Genomic DNA, 21,368 nt, shown 5'->3' with positions numbered 1-21,368 from the left:
AATAAACATTTATTAAGTACGTATTATGTATCAGACGCTGTACTAAGTGCTGAAAACACAAAAGTCAAAAAACAATAAACGGAAGAATTGGCATGCCAGGTCAACCCAAGATAATTAAAAAATTAAATTAGAAGCAGCACAACAAACAAATAAAAAATGCAACAGATCTATCTGCATAATAATGATAATAGAAATGCTTCATCTGGATTCAACATCTAAGTCCCTAAAATACACTCTATGGGGAAGTAGAAATGTCACCAAAGCAAACCAAGTGTACAAAGCAAAACTGTGCTGGAAGCAACACAATTACAAGAAAATTGAGCAATCCATTTTCATAAATCAAAGAGAGAAGAAAATAATACCTTTTTAATAAGACAATATTGCTGTAGGCAAAAAGTGAAAGAAAGGATAGCAACAACTCCCAACTCAGATGTTTCCATTTCCATACCAACAAAATATTTGTGAAAATTAGCTGCATATTTATTAGGAATATACTTTATGAAAACATTTGAAAGAAACAGGTGAACTTTTACAAATGACATTCTAATGAAATCTTTCTTTTTTTAAGAATCACACAATTGACAAAAACATATAAAGAATAAATATACCAATATTTATTTATTTTTGTTGGACACAAAACCTAAGTTCAAACATGACCTCAGACATTTACTGTGTGACATGGAGCAAGTCACTTAACCTCTATCTTTTTAGTATAAGTCAAAAGACTTAAAGGGGAGCTTCCAGAATATTTGTTAGACCCTTTCTGGTATCTATGGGCAGACCTGAACAAGTCACAAACAACAAAGAAGATGTAGATGGGTTATCATCAGCAACTTTGAAGGAAACCAATTTTTAGATCACTAATTTCTTAAGATAATGAAGTAACTGATGAAACAATGACTAACCAGACACAAGGAAAGGATATTACGGTGATGGAGGATTCTGACAACTCAGACATCTGCTGGAATTCTCTTCCTGCCAAAAGCAGAGCATCTGAAAAATGTGTGACATTCTGTAGTTATAATTTTATCCTTCAAGAAAGTAGTAGAAAGGTCATTGGAAGAAGTGATGAGGAATTATTATCCTGAACCTGATTCTGGTCCACAAAATGGAACCCACTAGTGAAGTTTAAGCAGCAGGACACTCATGAGCAAGTGACCACTCCACCATGGAGTACTCAATAGAGACAGAGGGAGAAAAATTCAGTGCAGTGTTGTATGTATGTATGTGTCCTAGATTTGGAGTGAGAAAATTTCAACGGTTAGGAGAAAAGATAGCTAGGAAACCCTGGCCTAATATTTTGAAGCAATGGGACCCAAGAGAAACCAATATTGTTCAATAAGAAAATTCTAAAGATGCAAGCAGAAATGCTTTTCATAGTTGGGAAAAGAGAATTTCCCAACAAAATCATTATAGCTACAAAGGGAATTTATTATCACTCAGTACATTCTTAGGCCATTAACCTTGCATTGACTTCCGCCCTTTCCAATATCACTCTATAAGCAGAGATTTTTGACCTCTGGTATGAAAACTTTTTTTTTGATAACTTTCAATAATATTGGTCTTTTTTATAGTCCCATGTATTTTATTTTATTCATTTAAAAGCGTTATTTTGAGATGTTTCACCATACCACCAAAGGAATCTATGACACAATAAAAATTAAGAACTCTGGACCTATAGTTATCTTTTTTTATGGACCATTATTACTCACTGAATCCACACCATAATTTGCCAAATAATGAATGACACTTGTATCTATGCTTTGACACAGATAAACCCATACTAGGCTACCCTGAAGAAAGCAACGAGGAAAGGATGCATATTTATATCTACCTCTCCATCTCTATCTCTATCATCCATCTAGATAATTACCTATCTTCTTATATGGATATCAAACTATAAAGCTCTTTTCACAATAGCAAAGATGTTGAAAACTAAGTGACTGACCTTCTACTGTGGAATGGCTAATAATTTAAATATTATTGTGCCATAAGAAATGATGAAATGGACAATTTTAGGGGAAACTAGGAAAATCTTTATGAACTGATGCAGAACTAAATGCATAGAACACTTGATACAATGATAATGACACTATGGAGGGAAAAAAAGCTTCAGAAGACTTTAGGACTCTGATCAAATGCAGTGATAAATCATGATTCCAAAAAGAAAGAATGTGAAACGAGCTGCTCACCTGACAGACAGGTACTTATAGTATGTAGCTCATCTTTATATAAATATAACTCCATCTATAGATGTATATACCTATGTGTGTTGTAACACTTGTGCTTGCTTATTATATTCTTGACCTATGCAAAAGGCCTCATTTTACAAAACTTCACTTTAAAAAAATATAGGAAATCTAAAATAAGGGATGTTGAAAAGCTTTATCACCTCTTTCTTAGACTATTACAGTAGCATCCTAATCTTCCCTTTAAAGCCTATCCTCTGCATAAAACACAAATTCATTCTCTTAAAACATAGATCTGAACAAGTCACTCCTCCTCCTCAAAAGTCTTCAAGGGCTACCTATTGCCTCTAAGATAAAGCAAAAAATCCTTGGCTTAGCATTTAAAGTCCTTCAAAATCTGATTCTGTTTATCTTTTTGGCTTATTTCACTTATACCTCTTCATGTGGTCTCTATTGTAGCCAAACTGATCAGTTGTGTGGTTTTTGTCCTTCATTCTTGAAAGGACTGTGACATCAGGGAGATGATGACATGACTTACAATTGATTTTGATTTGAGTGAGGGAGTGCTGTGCAAAGTCACCAGTCTCACTTACTCCTCCAGAGTCATCTGGATCCAGTACAGATATCGATCAGGAGAACTGGAGATGGCCCAGGATGCAGTGGGAAACTTAAACGTAAGGTCTTTTTTTTTTTTTAATCTCAGATCCATTTGATTTTAGCAAAATCACTGGTATAATAGGATATAAATCTAGGAGTAAATGGGAAACTGTGATTACAGAGTGATTCACCGAACATGCTTCAGTCATTCATTATGAAACTAAATGGTGGGCAGGCAGAGGGGTGAGTGGGTGATGTCCTCAGTCCACTTTCAGATCCTTCCCCACCAGCATGGTGGTCATGGAATACATACTGGCTTTGTGTTGCTGGTAGGCACTGAGAGCCAGACCAAGGGATTTATCAAAGGCAAGATACTTGAACAAAGGATGGGTAAACTTCAGTCTTCCTTGTCCTGCGGCCATTTCTAGAGTCTGAGATATGTAGTCTTCCCACTTGGACTGGATGCAAAGGTGCAGCCATCTGAAGTGTATCTAAAAGTTTTTGACAACATTGAAGTTGTATACCTCCTGCATTCATTCTGTGCATGACACTGGAATCAGTGCCATCACTAACTTCAATGCTAGAAACTCAATCAACTGATGAGATAACGTATCCTTTAAATCTGCCAAACAGAATGTGCCCAAATTATCTTTGGCTGTGATCCACCATTGGCTCAAGTCAAGACAAGCCTCTGCTAGAGTCATATCATATTTTGGTTTTATAGGTGGCACGCCAAGAGAGAAGAAACAGTCATTCCAGTCAACTTGGTTAAGAATATTGATCTCTTCTTAGAAGTGGGAATACAGGAAGGCTTTCCAATCATTGGTTGATATATTCTTGTGGAAAAATTCCTTAATATAAGTTTTTAAGAATGTCAGGAAAACCTCTGGTCCTCCCAGAAGCTGTTTGAGATAAAAGAGCACAGCAATGCCCTTCTTACAGGGGATGGAGGAATCATCAGGATCTGTGTCCTTCAGGCTCACCACCAGTCTGGTGAAAGTCTTGAAAGAGTTCTATAATTCTCCCCATCCTCCCAAAGCATGGAAATGCCTGAACTTTTCATTAAATAACTAACCACAAATATGGTGTTCCGGGTAAACAGTATGTCTTCATTTAACCAAAAGTGATCCCAAGTTTTGTTCATTACCAGGTTGTCTGTCCAGCTGCGAGAGATCTCACATTGCAGAGTGACTTGTCACCTGCAGTTTGACCTCTGCAATTTTCAACATCTGTTCAATCTCAGAAAATCCCAAAGCAGACCTTTGACCCGTTCCTTCTCAGACTGATGGGTACAAGCCCAAGCTGAGACCTTTGTCCCTTGGACTGTGAGGGGTTTGTCTGAAGAGTCCTGGAAAGCCTGGCCTTGAGGGCTCTTTGGATTTCGCTTCTTGATTTAGCATTCTTTTGATATTCCTCCCTTTGATCCTATTGTTGAGGTTCAGGGATTCTGGGGACCCTGAAATACTGACATGCTGGGTCCTGTTCGAATGAATTCGACTCAAGCCTTCTTAAAGTCAAAGAAAAACAAAATATATTAAAGAATTGCCACTGGATTGACTCTTAAGGAGCCTTGATAGGGGCGGTACCCTGGGGTGAATATAGATAGACTTTAGGGAGGATCTTTGTGGGAGTGGTCAGGCGCCTGGGGAATGGGGTTTTGATGGGATCAAGGGTGGGGAGTGCAACAGAGAGTTGGGTACAGTGATAACAAAAATCCCATGGGCCTCTGGGGACTACGCAGACTGCTGGATCAAATGGGAAGAATAGATTTGAGTAAGAAAGGCCAGATTAAGTGGGAAGATTCAAGGGGAGTTCAGGGAGGTTCCCAGACTCTGAACCGCATCACTATTACTGGCCACTTCTTAGCATTCTCTTGAGGTCCAAGTCACCTAGACAGGATTGTGTTGTCTGGATGACCAGGATCCCTCCTGGATTTGATCTACATTCCAGACTGACCTCCCCTATCAAGACCATTCCTGGGACCCCAGACTACTTGGTGACACCTGGATTCTTCCCTCAATCTTTTTCTGTATTTAAGTTCCATCTCACCTTTACCTCATAGAATTGTCATAGTACTTCGAAGTACAACTCAGGTACAACGTTTTATATTAGGCCTTTAAAATCTCCAGGTTATTAATGCTCTTGAAATTTTATATTCATATTTATATATACATATATATGTATGGATAGATACAAGTATAGATATGTATGTGTGTGTGTGTATATATATATGTATATATATATATATATTCATTCAGATACATATTATTTGCTTGATTATATGTGTACATATTATATTACACTGGTAGGATGTAGGCCCCCTGAAGACAGAGATCTTTTGGTATGCTTATTTTGTGACCCTAATGCCTACCATAATAGTAGGTTCTTAATGAATTGTTTTTGAATTAATACATGACCATGTGATAACCTTTAAGGGCAACCATAGACTGGACTAGCCCCTTCTGTATTGTATTGTATCCCTTATAAGAGGCCAGGATTGACCAAGTCATTGTGGAAGCATGGGGTCAACATTCACTGGCTTGTGATGAAGTTCACTTGCTTAACCACAGGAAACTAACTAGAGGACCTCCACCTTTATTTTTGCCATATCATCTTGAAACCAAACCCAGCACAGTAGAGAGGATTTGATGATATGGAAACCTTTTCTGTCTCATTAGCCAATCTAATAGGTATGAGGTAGTACGTCAGAATTATTTTAGTTTGTATTTCTGCAGTCAATAGTGAGTTAGAATATTTTTTCATATGGCTATAGATGGCTTTGATAACTTCATCTCAAAAGTGATTATATCTTTTGATCAATTATCAATTGGGAAATGGCTCTTATTTTTATAAATTTGACACAGTTCTCTATATGTTAGAGAAATGAGGTCTTTATCAGAGAAATTTGATCCAAATTTTTTCCATAGTTACTGTGTTTTTCCCTCCATCTTATTCCACATATTCTTATTTAAAGAAATAGATTAATATTTATTATATTTTTAATATTTTATATTATATATTTAATAGATAATTAATAGATAAAGAATAGATTCTTTCTTTCTTTTCACCTTGTCACTCCTCAAAAGTGTTTTCCTTCTGACCACCCCCTCCTCCAATATGCCTTACCTTCTATCATCCCACTCCTCTTATCCCTTTTCCTTCCTGCTTTCCTGGAAAATAAGATAGATTTCTATACCTAATTCCCTGTGTATGTTATTCCCTCTTTGAGCCAGTTCTGAAGAGAGTAGGGTTCACTCACTTCCCCCTTCTTCCCCTCCACTGTAAAAGCTTTTTCTTGCCTCTTTTATGTGATATAATTTACCTTTCCTTTTCTCTTTCTCCCAGTACATTCTTCTCTCACCACTTTATTTTTTTAGATATCATCCCTTCAAATTCAATTAACACCTGTCCCCTCTGTCTATATGGACTCCTTCTGTCTATGTGGACTCCTAATACTGAGAAAAGTCTTACAAGTTACAAATATCATTCTCCCATGTAGGAATGTAAATAGTTTAAACTTATTAAATCCCTTATGATTTCCCTTTCCTGTTTACTTTTTTGCTTTTCTTGTTTTCTATTTGAAAGTCAAATTTTCTGTTCTGCTCTGGTCTTTTCATCAACAAAGCTTGAAAGTTCTTTATCTCATGAGAGGGAGTTTTCCCTCTCATGGATTATATTGTTTTGCTGGGTAGGTGATTCTTGGTTGCAATCCTAGTTTTTTTGACCTCTGGAATATAATATTCTAAGCACTCTCATCCTTTAATGTAGAAGCTGCTAAATCTTGTGTTGATATCCTGGCTGGCTCCACAATACTTGAATTGTTTCTTCCTTGTTGTTTGCAATATTTTCTCCTTAACCTGGGAACTCTGGAATTTGGCTATACTACTTCTGGCAGTTTTCATTTTGGGATCTCATTCAGGAGGTGATTTGTGGATTCTTCTAATTTTCATTTTACCCTCTGTTTCTAGAATATCAGAGTTTTCCCTGATAATTTCTTCTTCTTTTTTCTTATTTCTATTTTTATCTTTATGCTTATTTATTTTTAGTTTTCAATATTCATTTCCACAAAATTATGAGTTCCAAATTTTCTCTCCATCTCTCCCCTCCCACCACCACAAAACGCCATACGGTCTGATTACCTCCCCCAATCTGCCCTCGCTTCTATCACACCCTTCCTTTCCCTTATCTTCATCTTCTCTTTTTTTGAGTAGGGCAAGACAGATTTCTATACCCCATTGCCTGTATTTCGTATTTCCAGGTAGTATGCAAAAACAGTTCCCAACCTTCATTTCTAAAACTTTGAATTCCAATTTCTCTCCCTTCTTCCCTCCCCACTCATCCCCACTGAGAAGGCAAACAATTCAATACAGGCCACATATGTGTGGTTTTGCAAAAGACTTTCATAATAGTCATGTTGCATAAGACTAACTATATTTCCCTCCATCCTATCCTTCCCGCCATTTATTCTATTTTATCTTTTGACTCTCCCCAAAAGTGTTTACTTCTAATTACTCCCTCCTCCCATATGCCTTCCATTCTATCATCCCCACACCCCATTATTGTCTTCTCCCCTACTTTCCTATAATGTAAGATAGATTTTCAAACCAAATTGAGTGTACATGTTATTCTGTCCTTAAGCCAAATGTGATGACAGTAAGCTTCACTTTTTCTCTCTCACCTGTCCCCTTTTCCCCTCCATTGAAAAAGCTTTTTCTTGTCTCATTCATGAGAGATTACGTGCCCCTTTACATTTCTCCCTTTCTCCTCCCAATATATTCCTCTCTCACCCCTTGATTTTATTTTTTTAGAAATCCCTTCCTATTCAACTCACCCTGTGCTCTCTGTATACATACATACATATGTATATACATATACATGTATATGTATATACATATGTATGTATATGTGTATGTCTGTGTGTGTGTATAATCCTTCCAACTACCCAAATACTGAGAAAAGTTTCAAGAGTTACAAATATTTTCTGTCCATGTAGGAATGTAAACAGTTCAGCTTTAGTAAGTCCTTATGATTGTTGTTTTCTGTTTACCTTTTCATTCTTCTCTTGATTCTTGTGTTTGAAAGTCAGATTTTCTATTCAACTCTGATCTTTTCATCAACAATGCTTGAAAGTCCTCTGTTTCACTGAATGACCATTTTTTCCCTGGAAGTATTATACTCAGTTTTGCTGGGTAGGTGATTCTTGGTTTTAGTCCTAATTCCTTTGACTTCTGGAATATCATATTCCAAGCCCTTCAGTCCCTTAATGTAGAAGGTGCCAGATCCTGTGTTATTCTGATTTTATTTCCACAATACTCGAATTGTTTTTTTCTAACTGCTTGCAATATTTTCTTCTTGACCTGGGAACTCTGGAATTTGGCTACAATATCGCTAGGAGTTTTTCTTTTTGGATCTCTTTCAGGAGGTGATTGGTGAATTCTTTCAATATTTATTTTACCCTCTGGTTCCAGAACATCCAGGCAGTTTTCCTTGATAATTTCATGAAAGATGATGTCTAGGCTCTTTTTTTTAAGCATGAATCTCAGGTAGTCCCACAATTTTTAAATTATGTCTCCTTGATCTATTTTTCAGGTCAGTTGTTTTTTCTAATGAGTTATTTCACATTCTTTTATTTTTTCATTCTTTTGGTTTTGTTTTGCAATTTCTTGTTTTCTTATAAAGTCATTAGCTTCCATCCGCTTCATTCTAATTTTTAAAGAACTATTTTCTTCAGTGAGCTATTGAACCTCCTTTTTCATTTGGGCAGTTCTGCTTTTTAAAGCATTCTTCTCCTCATTGACTTTTTGTCCTCTTTTGCCATTTTAGTTAGTCTATTTTTAAAGGTGTTATTTTCTTCAGCATTTTTTGGCTCTCCTTTAGTAAGCTGTTGACTTGCATTTCATGATTTTCTTGCATTGCTCTCATTTCTCTTCCCAATTTTTCTTCTACCTCTCTTACTTGATTTTCAAAATCCTTTTTGAGCTCTTCTATGACCTGAGACCATGACATACTTATTTTGCAAGTTATGGATGCAGAAGCCTTGACTTTTATGTCTTCCTCTGATGGTATGCGTTGTTCTTCCTTATCTGAAAGGATGGAAGAAAATATCTGTTCACCAAGAAAGTAGCCTTCTATAGTCTTATTTTTTTCCCCATTTTTTGGCATTTTCCCAGTCAATTACTTGACTTTTGAATCCTTTGTCAAGAAGAGGGTATACTCTGGGGACCTGTAAGTTCTCAATTCTTCCAAGGTGGCACAATCAAGGGAGAGAATTTTCCTCCTCTCCTGGCCTGTGCTCTTGTCTGTGAGCAACCACAAGCACACTGTTATGCCCAACAACCATCTCCAGTTCCACCATGCCAGTGCTCTTCCTCAACCCAGGACAGACATTCAGGACTGAGATCCAGATCATTTGCTCAATTCCCCCAGGGGTTTTAGGCAGAGGGCTCCAAAAGTGAATGCTGCCCCTGCAGTTGCTGTTACTGATGGGGCCAGACCCCAGTCCTGTCTCACACAAGTGAAAGTTTTCTCACTGACCTTTCAAGCTGTCTTTGGCATTTGTGGGTTGAGAAATCTGGGAATTGCAGCTGTTGCTGGGGATTCTGCCCTGGTGCCTGTTCTGGTCCTGTCCCTGCCTTGCTGTGGCCAAGGTCGGGCTGTGTTCTGCTCCATGCCCATTGCAATAGACCTTTTCTGTCCACCTTCCAGGCTGTCTTGGGCTGGAAATCTCTTTTACTCTTTCATTTTGTGGCTTCTGCTGTTCCAAAATTTGTTTAGAGTCATTTTTTACAGGTATTTTATAGGCTATGGAGGGGAGCTTCTACAGGTCTGTCCTTCTACTCCACCATCTTGGTTCTATCCCTTCCCTGATAAATTCTTGAAAGATGGTGTTTAGGCTCTTTTTTTGACCATGGTTTTCAGGTAGTCCAATAATTTTTAAATTGTCTCTCCTTGATCTATTTTCCAGGTGAGTTGTTTTTCCAATGAGATATTTCACATGGTTTTCTATATTTTCATTTGTTTTGTTTTGTTTTATAATTTCTTGATTTCTCATGGAGTCATTTGCTTCCATTTGCTCCATTATAATCTTTAAGAAATTATTTTCTTCAGTAAGTTTTTGGATATCTCTTTCCATTTGGTGAATTCTGGTTTTTAAGACATTCTTTTCCTCGTTGGCTTTTTGGACTCCTTTTTCCATTTGGCCTCGTCTTTTTTTTTTTTTTTTTAAGGTGTTATTTTCTTCAGGTTTTTTGTGTTTCTTTTACCAAGCTGTTGACTCATTTTTTCATGATTTTCTTGCATCACTCTCATTTCTCTTCCTCTTCCTCTGATTTTTCCTCTACCTCTCTTAACTGAGTTTCAAAATCCTTTTTGAGCTCTTCCATGGCCTGTGACCAATTCATATTTTTCTTGGAGGCTTTGGATGTACGAACTTTGACTTTGCTATCTTCTTCTGAGAGTGTGTTTTGATCTTCCTTGTTATCATAATAACTTTCTAAAGTCAGAGAGTTTTTTCCCCATTGTTTTCTCATTTCCTCAGACTATTACCTGACTTTTAACTGTTATAGTAGGGCTCTTCTCCAGGGTGCACACTGTCCCAAGTTTCAGGAGGTTTGTGCAGTTGTTTTCAGAGATACTCCTGGGTACCCACAAGTTTTCAGTTTTTCCAAGGTGGTATGATCTAAGGAGAGGTGTTTACTACTCTCCTGGTTTGTGCTCCATGTTGGAATGTAACAGTTCAACTTTAATGAGTCCCTTATGATTTTTCTTTCCTATTTACCTTTTCATGCTTCTCTTGAGTCTTATATTTGAAAGTCAATTTTTCTATTTATCTCTAGCTTCTCAAGAATGCATTAAATTCCTCTATGTCAGTGAATATCAGTTTTTCTCCCTCATTCATGACACTTAGTTTTTCTGGGTAGGTGATTCTTGGTTTTGGTCCTAGTTCTCTTGATCTCTGGAATATCATATTCCAACTCCTCTGATTCCTTAATGTAGAAGCTACTAAATCTTGTGTTATCTTGATTGTGTTTCCTCAATACTTGTTTCTTTGTGGCTGCTTGCAATATTTTCTCCTCCACTTGGGAATTCTGGAATTTGGCCATAATATTTCTGGCAATTTTCCTTTTGGGATCTCTTTCAGGAGGTGATTAGTGGATTTTTTTTTTAATTTTTATTTTACCCTCTTTTTATAGAATATCAAGGCATTTTTCCCTGATAATTTCTTTAAAGATGCTCTCCAGGCTCTTTTTTGATCATGGTTTTCAGGCAGTCCAATAATTTTTAAATTATCTCTCCTGGATCTATTTTCCAAGTCAATGGTTTTTCCAAAGAGATATTTCACATTGGCTTCTTTTCTTTTCATTCTTTTGGTTTTGTTTTATTGCTTCTTCATTTCTCATAAAGTCATTATCTTCCTTTTGCTCCATTCTAATTTTTAAGCAATTATCTTCTTTGGTGAGCTTCTGGACCTCCTTTTCCATTTGGCCATGTGTGGTTTTTAAGGCTTTCTTCTCATTGTCTTTTCAGATCTCTTTTGCCATTTGGCCTAGGGTGTTTTTTAAGGTGTTACTTTCTTCAGGATTTTTTGGTGTGTCCTTCATCAAGCTATTGACCCTTTTGTCATGATTTTCTTGCATTGCTCTCATTTCTCTTCCCACTTTTTCCTCTCCCTCTCTTACTTGATTTTCAAAATGCTTTTTGAGCTCTTCCATGGCCTGAGACCAATTCTTATTGTTCTCAGAGGCTTTGGATGTAGGATATTTGACTTTGTTGTCTTCTTCTGACTGTATGTTTTGATCTTCCCTGTCACCAAAATAGGTTTCTGTAGTCTGAGGTTTTTTCCTTATTCTTTGCTCATTTTCCCAGCCTATTACTTGACTTTTAACAGTTTGATGAAGTCGGGCTGTGCTTCCAGGGTGGAGGGCATACTGTCCCAAGCTTCAGGGGTTTTGTGTATCTGTTTTCAGAGATACTTAAAAATTTTCAGCTTTTCCAAAGTGGTATGATCTAAGGAGAGGTATTTACTACTCTCCAGATCTGTGACCACAAGCATTCTTTCCTACCCTAGAACTGTGAGGAGGGTTCCCCCTCCATTGTTGCCATAAGCTCTGCAATGCCAATGCTCCTCCTCACTCCAGGACTGCCACCTAGATCCAAGTATGGGCAAAGCAAATCCTGCCTCAATGACAGCAGAGTCCTGCCTCAATGCCAGCAGAGATCTCTGTAATCTCCTTCTGATCAGTTGCTCAGTTCCCTTTCTGTCTGTGGGCTGAGGGCTTTGAAAGCAGCTGCTTTTGCTGCTGCTACCCCAAGGCTGTTCTGTTCCAGGGTAGATCTCTGCTCCTTTCTCACTAAGGTCAGACAGACCTTTCCCATTGAACTTCTAAGTTGTCTTTGGCATTTGTGGGTTGAGAATTCTGGAAATCACCTCAGTTGCCAGTGATTTAGTCCCCTGACGCCTGCTACACGTTTGCTGGTGCCTAGTCTGTGCCAGTGCTGCCTACACAGGACTGCACTCCTCTTCTAGCTCAACGCAACAGACCTTCCCACTTGACCATCCAGGTTGTCTCGGGCTGGAAATTTGTTTCCCTCTGTCTTTTTGTGGGTTCTGCTGCTGTAGATTTTGTTTAGAGTCATTTTTTACAGGGATTTGGAGGGATTTGGGGGAGAGGTCAAACAAGTACCTGCTTTTACTCTGCCATTTTGGCTCTGTTCTACAAAGCAATTTTTTTTTGAGGATTCACTAAGAACTAGAAGAATCAAGGAAAGATAAGGTGGTACTTGCAGTATTTTTAAAAGGGAAGTAGGGATTCCATAAACTGGAACTGCACAGGAAGGGCAAAGGGAAATGTGTTTAGAAGACAAAGTTTAGAGTTTGAATGTACTACACATAGAAATGCATCAACACTGTGACATGGCAAAAGAACCAAAAGAATGCTATTCTAGGGTACATTAAGACAGACATAGTGCCCTGAATGGAGACAATAGTTCTGCAATACTCTGTTTGGTCAGATTACCTGACTGGGTTCAGTTCTGAACTCTGTATTTTAAGAAAGAAATAGACCATTGAAATATATTTACACAAGGTTCAGCAGAATGGCAGAAGGATGGGAGAATGTTCTATAACAGGATCAGATAATATTTAGACTGGAGTAGAGGAGGCTTAGATAGAGGGCATGATAGCTTTCTGCAAACATTTGAAGGGTCATAGTATGAAAGAGAGATTAGACCTGTTCTCTTTGGCCACAGGGGATAGAATTTGGAGTAATGGGGAAAAATGCAAATTTAGGGTTGACAAATACACTTTTTCACTAAGTAAATTGTGTATATTCATTTTAGATTAGGATAAAAACTTTTCTGGAACTACACAGGTTTTTTAAATTTTTTGTTTTTGTTTTTTAATTGACATTATGTCCATTCTTCTCTCCTTTTGCTTCTGCTTCTGACTTTCTGAACTTTACTACCATGTCTCAGACGCTGTTTCACCCTAAAATTTCCATCAGCACCTGGAGCACTTTAGGAGAACTATTTGTTCCCTGTGAACAAATCCTGAGACATATCCCATCCTCCATGCCAGACCCATTTTCCCTTGGGTGAATTCTTCCCAGAGTCTCCCAGAGGAAGATAGTGGCACAATACATGAAATGCTGGGCCTTGAGTCAGGAAGATTTGGGTTCAAATCAGATCCCAGACACTTGCTAGCTATGTGACTCTGGGCAAATCACTCCACTTCTGTTTTCCTCAGGTTCCTCAGATGTAAAGTGAACATCTATCTGGCAGAGTTGTTTGAGGATCAAATGAGGTATTGTCTATAAAGAACTTGCAATAGTGCATAGCACATAGTAGGTGCTACATAAATGCAATTTCTTCCCTCCCTAGACTTTGGAGATGAGGCTCAAGGGGCCAGCTTTGCTTTTGATTTTCTACACTTTGGCATCAAGCTCCCTTCTCCTCCCACTGGTAGTTTTCCATTCCCTTTTGTGTATTGTTAGAATATAAGTTCCTTGAGGGTAGGGATTGTCCTGTTTTATGACTTTAATATTTAGCACAGTATCTGGCACATAGTAAGTGTTTAATAAATGCTTTTTGGTTTGTCTTATGTTATTTAAAAAGTGAACATTGGAAAAAGTCAATTTGAATACTCTATTAGAAGATTTTGTTCAGTTTTTTTTGTAAAAAAAAATAAAGTGGAGTAGTTTGCTATAGGACAAAAGAAAGAACCACTCAGATAACGATTTGTAGAGTTTAAGGTATTTCACATCTCTACTGTAATTTGAACTGCCAACAAAAACCTGGGGAGGTAGGTCAATTTGATCTTCTTATTTTCTTTTTTAAAAACAAAAAGGACACAGTGTTGTTTTTTTTTAAAGTTGTTCCAACTCATTCAACTAGGTTTAAATGGCTAGTTTTAGAGATGTAAACCTGTCACCTCCTAATCTAGGGCTATTTCCACTGTACCATTGTTTAGTATCTTGTTTGCATCCTAGGTTTTCTAAGATTTTCCTGGAAGAGCTGAATTCTCACCAGTCTCCAGGAGTGATGTTATGCTCGAATGACATAACGGATGTAAAGCAAACCTTTGCAAAGGCTGGCAGACCTTAAAGCATGATGTAAATAACAGTTGTTGCTGCTATCATTATTATTATTAAATATTATTATCCTTAGCTTACAGTCAGCCAGACTTCAGTCCAGTGCTGACTTCATTCTCTGAGCTTCTACCGACTCCTGCTAAGCTCAAACAAGTTTATATTCATACAGGGGTGCATTATGTAAATATTTAACAATAGGACAATTTCCAAAAAATAGAGACACCCGTTTTTAAGTGTGATAGGCATTTTTAACATTTTCTGAAGTCTAGACAATTAACAAAACAATAAAATCAAGCTTTAATTTGGAGCAATTGCTGATTTCCGAGGTGTACATGATCTCTGTGAGAAGGTAACCATCAGCTCTCACCACTCAGAGATGGCTCAAGCACATCCCTATCTCTCCTAAGTTCTAGATCTGGGTAAGTTGCTTAGGTTCTCTGATCTCAGTTCTTCATTTTTAAGATAAGGGGGCTATGATACATGGACGTTAAAGTCCCTTCCAGCTCTAAATCTACAAATTGATTAACCTCTTTATCTCTTTCTTCTTTACCCCACCGTTATTTAAGTAGGAGGCATTATACCCTATGAAGGAGTAAGTCTTCCTTAAAATGTTTTATCTTTGATTGGTATTGTGGAAAAGTAATAAATTTAGATCAGAAGATCAGGGTCAAGTTTCAGCCCTGATATTTGCTAATTGTGTGATCATGAACAAAGCATTTAACTTTTTGGGTCCTACCTCCTTCACCTTTAAAGTGGGAATAGTACTAGATATACGACTTACCTCACAAAATTGTTGTGAGGAATTCTAATGTATCATATAAATATGAGTTATTATAATGCCAACAGAGAGTTCTGTACAAGTAGGTTCTAATAAATCATGATAACAGAATGCTTAGTATATGCCAGGCACTGTATGAAGTGCTGAGAATACAAATATAGGCAAAAAGACACAGTTCCTGCCCTCAAGGAACTTATATTCTTCTCAGGAAAGAAAACACACAAAAGGGAACAGAGTGTACGTAGGTGGGGGAGGCCAAGGGAGGAATCCTGCGGAAGTGTGGAAAGTCTGAACCAAAACCAGCAAGAGAATGAAGATGGGTGGCCTGGGCTCCTCCCCACAATGGAAACCCAGGGAGAAACCTACCAATGGCAGAATGGGGCTAGTATGGCTGAGGAATGGTGCAGAGTGAGAAGCAGTTGAAATTTTGAAAGACAATTAATTTGAATACTCAACTGAATTTTGTGCACCTTTAGGTCCAGTACCTTTATCAACCCACATCCTTTACAGAATGATTCTGAGTACGTTATGGAATAAAAGCATACATCTACACAGCATATTGTCCTTTTTTTTTTTAAACTCAGAAAATCCTAGAAAGGAAGGTCCCCATCTACTTTTGTTGGCTCTCCTTTCTTTACTCTATAATGCCACATTTATTTATTCTGTTCTTTCTCCAACATTTCTTCTTAGTATTTAATAATGAATGCCCAGGGTTGAGATATCAGATCATGTTAAAGTAGAAAAACAAGTTGTTTTGAAAGACAAATTTATAGCTCTAAAATTTTGTTTTATGTAACTTTGGAACCAAATAAAACTGGTTGGAACTATAAAATTCTGTTTTAAGGACTCTAAACATGTAAGGTACAGCTATATCTATTAAGGAATTTACGAGGGGGTAGAGTTTTCTATCATATGCTTCTCTTTAGCTTTCTATTTATACTAAATCAACCATCTATTTATCATCTATCTACCTACCTGTCTATATCTATCTGTCTGTCTGTCTGAAACACCTTTTCCATGTACGGCATTGCTTCAAGCTGTGTTTCAAATCTTTCGTCCTTTCCATTTACTATTCTTACTTTTCCCATAATTCTCTTCTGTTACATAGTACTTCTTCTGAATAAATAATCAGGAAGATAGCAACACACACAATACTGAAAGCATATGCATTTAGTCTGATGTTATAAGAAGAAAATTACATTTTCAATTTCTCATTCTGACTTGAAATGATCTTTCTTGTTCTTAACTGTGAGAAAATAAGGGGCCTATTTTAAACATGGCCACAGTTAACTGAAGAGGAAATTGCCTTGCCTACTGAGGTTTATAAGTCAGAATATGTTCATATTAAAATATGTCATCCTGTCTCCATTCCCTATTGGCTACAATCCTAGAAGAATTCAGGCTAATAAACTTTTATGTCCTTGTCTTCTTTTATGAACAAAGCTCCCATACCACAATCTTTGAGTATAACCTGTTTTACCTAGGGAGTTATAAAAACAAACTGACAGTTGGTGGTGCCATAGAAGAGCTTTTTTTATATTAACAGCAAAATAGGTATTATTTCCTGGGTTTATTGTGTTTCTGTGCACTTGAAATTATAGTAGTTTAGGAAAGGAAAAGGATTGGATAGGATTGCTTTCAAAGATCCCCTCTCTAAACTATTCTTTTCTAGGTTTAAATGGCACAAGGATTTGAATGGTGGCATTTTCTTAGTGTGCACCTGACTTGTTTGCTTTCCCAAATGTGATACATCACATACATCAAAGTCCTTTCATTGCAAATGGAGGATGGGGGTTTGGAGAATGGAAATTGATGAAAAGTCATGATCTCCTTAGAAATTTTATAGTGGGGCAGAACCAAAATTGAAGAGTACAGGCAACAACTCAACTAGATTCTCCCAACATAATCACTCCAAACAACTTCAAAATGATGCCTCAAATCAGTTTCTGGAATGGCCAATCCAACTAAAGTATAGGGTAAGACATTTTTTTCTAGCCAAGACAACTTAGGAGCTTAGCTGGAGAGGTCTGTGACACCAAGGTAGGAGCCAGCCCAGAGAAGCACACTCAGTGGCAATGCCAGCAGCAGATTTTGGATGTGACTGTCCCAGTAGCAGCTTCGAGAACTCTCAGCCCAGAGATGGTAAGACAGTCAGATAACTGGTCAGAAAGTGATGGGAGGTGGGGGGATGCTTTGCTGCCACTGGGTGTAGGACCTTGTTGCATTGCCTGATTGTAGTTCTAGATCACAGTTAAAGAGTGGAGAAGAGTGCTCATAGTTACAGGGCTAAGAGGAGCCCCAGAACTTGCATCTCTAGTGGAGCAAGGTCCCTTCTTGGGTAAAGATCAGAGCACAGGCCAAGAAAGCAGTAACTATATGTTTCTTTGGATATACCATCTTGAAAGAACTAAAAACATAGTGACCCCCAGAATTAGTTCTAAAAATAGCAATACAAAAACATTAAAGTTTGGGACAGTGCCCTCTCCACCCTGGAAGGAGAGTCCCCACTTTAAAATGAAATGAAAAGCCGATAAATACACTGACAAGTATGAGCAAACAACACTAACAATGACAACAAAAGAATTTGTCCATAGAAAGTTACTATGGTGATAGGAAAGATTAAACACTAATCTGGAAAAAAAATTAGTGTCAAGATGCTATAAGCAAGCCTCAAAAATGTATAAATTGGACAAAAATGAAACAAGAATTCTTGAAAGAGCTCAAAAAAGATTTTTAAAAAATCAAAAGGTAGAGGAAAAAATGGGAAAAGAAGTGAGAATGATACAAGAAAATTATGAAAAAACAATCAACAATTTGATACAAAGAGGCATAAAAAATACTGAAGAAAAGAACTTCTTAAAAAAGCAGAATTGATCAAACTGTAAAAGAGATATAAAAGCTCACTGAAGCAAATAATTCCTTAAAAATTGAAATTGGGCAACTGGAAGCTAATAATTCCATGAGACATCAAGCAACAATAAAACAGTCAAAAGGATGAAAAAAATAGAAGAAAATTATGAACTATCTCATTAAAAAAACTGACCTAGACAATAGCTCAAAGAGAGATAATTTAAGAATTATTAGACTACCTGACAGCCATGATAATAAAAAAGAGCCAAGACATCATATTTCAAGAAATTATCAAAGAAAACTACTCTGATATCCTAGAGCCAGAGGGTAAAATAGAAAATGAAAGAATCCACCAATCACCTCCTGAAAGAGATCTGAAAATGAAAACTTCCAGGAATGTTATAGCCAAATTCCAGAGCTCTCAGGTCAATGAGAAAATATTGCAAGCAGGTAGAAAGAAACAATTCAAATATCCTACCACCACAGTGAGGATCATGCAAGATTTAGCAATTTTCATGGTTTTTTTTTTCCATTTCAGACTGTTTGTAAAAAAGCTATACCTTGCTTTCAAAGCTTCCCTGTTTTTTTGTGCTTCCTTCTTTTTAAATTTTTATTTTATAGAATAAAATAAACATTTTCATAACAGTATAATAATGAAAGATGATTTCTCATGAAACTGTAAATCTCATATGCAAATTGCTATTCTTTCTAAATATAGAATAAAGTTATTATGTAAATTTCCCTTTTTTCTTCCCTTTTACCCCTCTCTCAAGATATCTACCATTGCATGCATGCATGCACACACACACACACACACACACACACACACACACAATTATTTTATGCATACTTCTATTTGTTAGTTCTTTCTCTGGATGCAGATAGTATCTTCCTCCATATGTCCTTTGCAGTTAATTTGGATATTTATAATGATCAAAATGACTATTCCATTAAAGCTGTTTGTAAGCAATATTACTGTTACTGAATACAACACTCTCTTGGTTCTACTCATTTTGCTGTTCATTATTTTAGTTTATCCATGTTTTTCTAAGATCCTCAAGCTCACATTTGTTATAGCACAATAGAATTCCATCACTATATACTATGCTTTGTTCAGTCATTCTCCAATTGATTTGCATATCCACAATTTCCAGTTCTTTGCCAGTATGAAGAGAACTGCTATAAACATTTTGGAACATGTAGGTTGTTTTCTTTTTCCCCCCAATCATCTCTGGAAAAAGACCTAGTAATTGTATTGCTGCATCAAAGGTTATAGGCAGTTTAATAACTTTTGACATAATTCCAGATTTCTCTACAAAATGTTTGGATCAGTTCACAATTTCACCAATGATGAATTACGGTCCCAATTTTTTTCACATGCCCTCCCACATTTTTCATTTGGACTTTCAATCATTTTAGCCAGTCTTGTAGGTATAAAATGATATTTCAAGGTTGTTTTAATTTGCCTTTCTCTGCTCAATAATGATTTAGATAATTTTTTCATATGATAAAACTGTTCAAATCCTTTGATTATTTGTTAATTGGAGAATGACTCATATTCATTGCCAAAGTTCTTTATACATTTGAGAAATAAGACCTTTATCTGACTGTCTATAAAATTTTTTCCTCAATTTTCTGCTTTCCTTCTAATCTTAATTACATTAGTTTTATTGGTACAAAAACCTTTTTAATTCAATGTAATAAAAATTATCTATTTCATATCTCACAATACTCTCTATTTCTTGTTTATTCATGAATTCTTCTCTTATCCATAAATCTTATAGGTAATATGTACCATATTATTCTAATTTTCTTGTGATACCTCACTTTAAGTCTAAATCATACATCTATTTTGATCTTATCTTGGTAAATGGTTTAAGATATTGATCTTTGTTCAATTTCTGCCAGATTGCTTTCCAGTCTTCCTAACAATTTTTTTATGAAATAAAAAATTCTTATCCCCAAAACTTAAATCTTTGTATTTGTCAGACATAAGGTTACTATAATCATTTAGTCTTGTATATTACATGTTTACCTTGTTCTAATGATCTACCTTTCCATTTCTTAGCTAGTACCAGACACTTTTTTAAAAAATTATTTTATTTGTTTTCAGTGTTCTACAATCACTTCCACATATCTTAGATTTTTCTCCTCCCTTCCCCTCCCTTCTCCCTGTCTCTCTCCCCTCCCTCCCTGAAATGGCATGCAATCTTATATAGGTTCTACACATACATTCCTATTAAATACATTTTTACCTTAGTTATGTTGCATAGAAGAATTAAAATGAAAGGGAGAAACCATAAAATAAGACAAAACAAATAATAATATAAAAAAAAATAGTCTACTTCATTCTGTGATCCATTTCCATAGTTCTTTCTCTGGATGTGGAAGGCATTTTGCCTCAAGAGTCCATTGGGAATTTTTTAGGTCCTTGCATTGCTGTGAAGGACTAAGTCTACTAGAAAAATTCCTCTCACACTGTGGTTGTTGCTGTGTACAAAGTTCTCCTGGTTCTGCTCCTTTTGCTCAGCATCTGTTCATATAAGTCTTTCCAGGCCTCTCTGAAATCTTCCTGTTCATCATTTCTTATAGCACAATAATATTCCATTACATTCATATACCACAGCTTGTTCAGCCATTTTCCAATTGATGGGCATCCCCTTGATTTACAGTTTTGACCATCACAACGAGCTGCTGTAAATATTTTTGTACATATGGGACCCTTTCCCATTTTTATGATCTCTTGGTGATACAGTCCTAGAAGCACTACTGCTGGGTCAAAGGGTATGCACATTTTTGTAGCCCTTTGGACATAGTTCCAAATTTCTCTCCAGAATGGTTGGATCAACTTACAGCTCCACCAACAATGAATTAGTGTTCCAACTCTCCCACGTCTTCTCCAACATTTATCATCTTCCTCTTTTGTCATGTTAGCCAATCACAGGTGTGATGTGAGTACCAGATACTTTTGATAATTTGCAGCTTCCATGTTAAAGGAGTAGAAGGTTTGGAATATAATATTCTATAAAGCAAAGGATCTAGGATTATAATCAAGAATCACCTACCCAGGAAAACATCAGAGGAGAAAATGGATATTTAATGAAACAGGGGATTTTTAAGCATTCATGATGAAAAGACCAGAGCTGAAAAGAAAATTTGATATTCAAAAACAAGACACAAGAGAAGCATGAAAAGGAAAATATTAAAGGGAAATTATTAGGGACTTAATATGGTTAAATTGTTTATATTCCAAATGTGAAAAGGATACTTATAACTCCCAAGAACTTTATCATTATTAGAACAGTAAAAGGTATTCACAGAGAGAGTGAATGAGTGTGACTTGACTATGATGAGCTGATCTCAGAA

General features: G+C 36.6%; 1 long non-coding RNA gene and 1 pseudogene across 3 annotated transcripts in view; both read right to left on the bottom strand.

Moving 5' to 3' along the window:
• LOC140529099 (uncharacterized) overlaps positions 1-21,368 on the bottom strand; it is a 74,795-nt gene that overhangs the window by 3,866 nt on the left and 49,561 nt on the right. The window contains exon 3 of one of the 3 annotated variants that reach the window (XR_011975422.1): positions 18,751-21,024. The exons of the other annotated variants lie outside the window; for them this stretch is intronic. This is a non-coding gene — a long non-coding RNA (uncharacterized lncRNA). Of the gene's footprint in view, positions 1-18,750; positions 21,025-21,368 lie in introns of those variants that run through there. 3 annotated transcript variants of the gene reach the window in all.
• Positions 640-11,712, bottom strand: LOC140530463 (leukotriene A-4 hydrolase pseudogene; annotated as a pseudogene).

The sequence above is a fragment of the Notamacropus eugenii genome, chromosome 2 (assembly GCF_028372415.1).
Source record: "Notamacropus eugenii isolate mMacEug1 chromosome 2, mMacEug1.pri_v2, whole genome shotgun sequence".
Classification (NCBI taxonomy): domain Eukaryota; kingdom Metazoa; phylum Chordata; class Mammalia; order Diprotodontia; family Macropodidae; genus Notamacropus; species Notamacropus eugenii.
The sequence above is the reverse complement of the archived record's forward strand: the minus strand, read 5'-3'. Positions and strand labels throughout refer to the sequence as shown.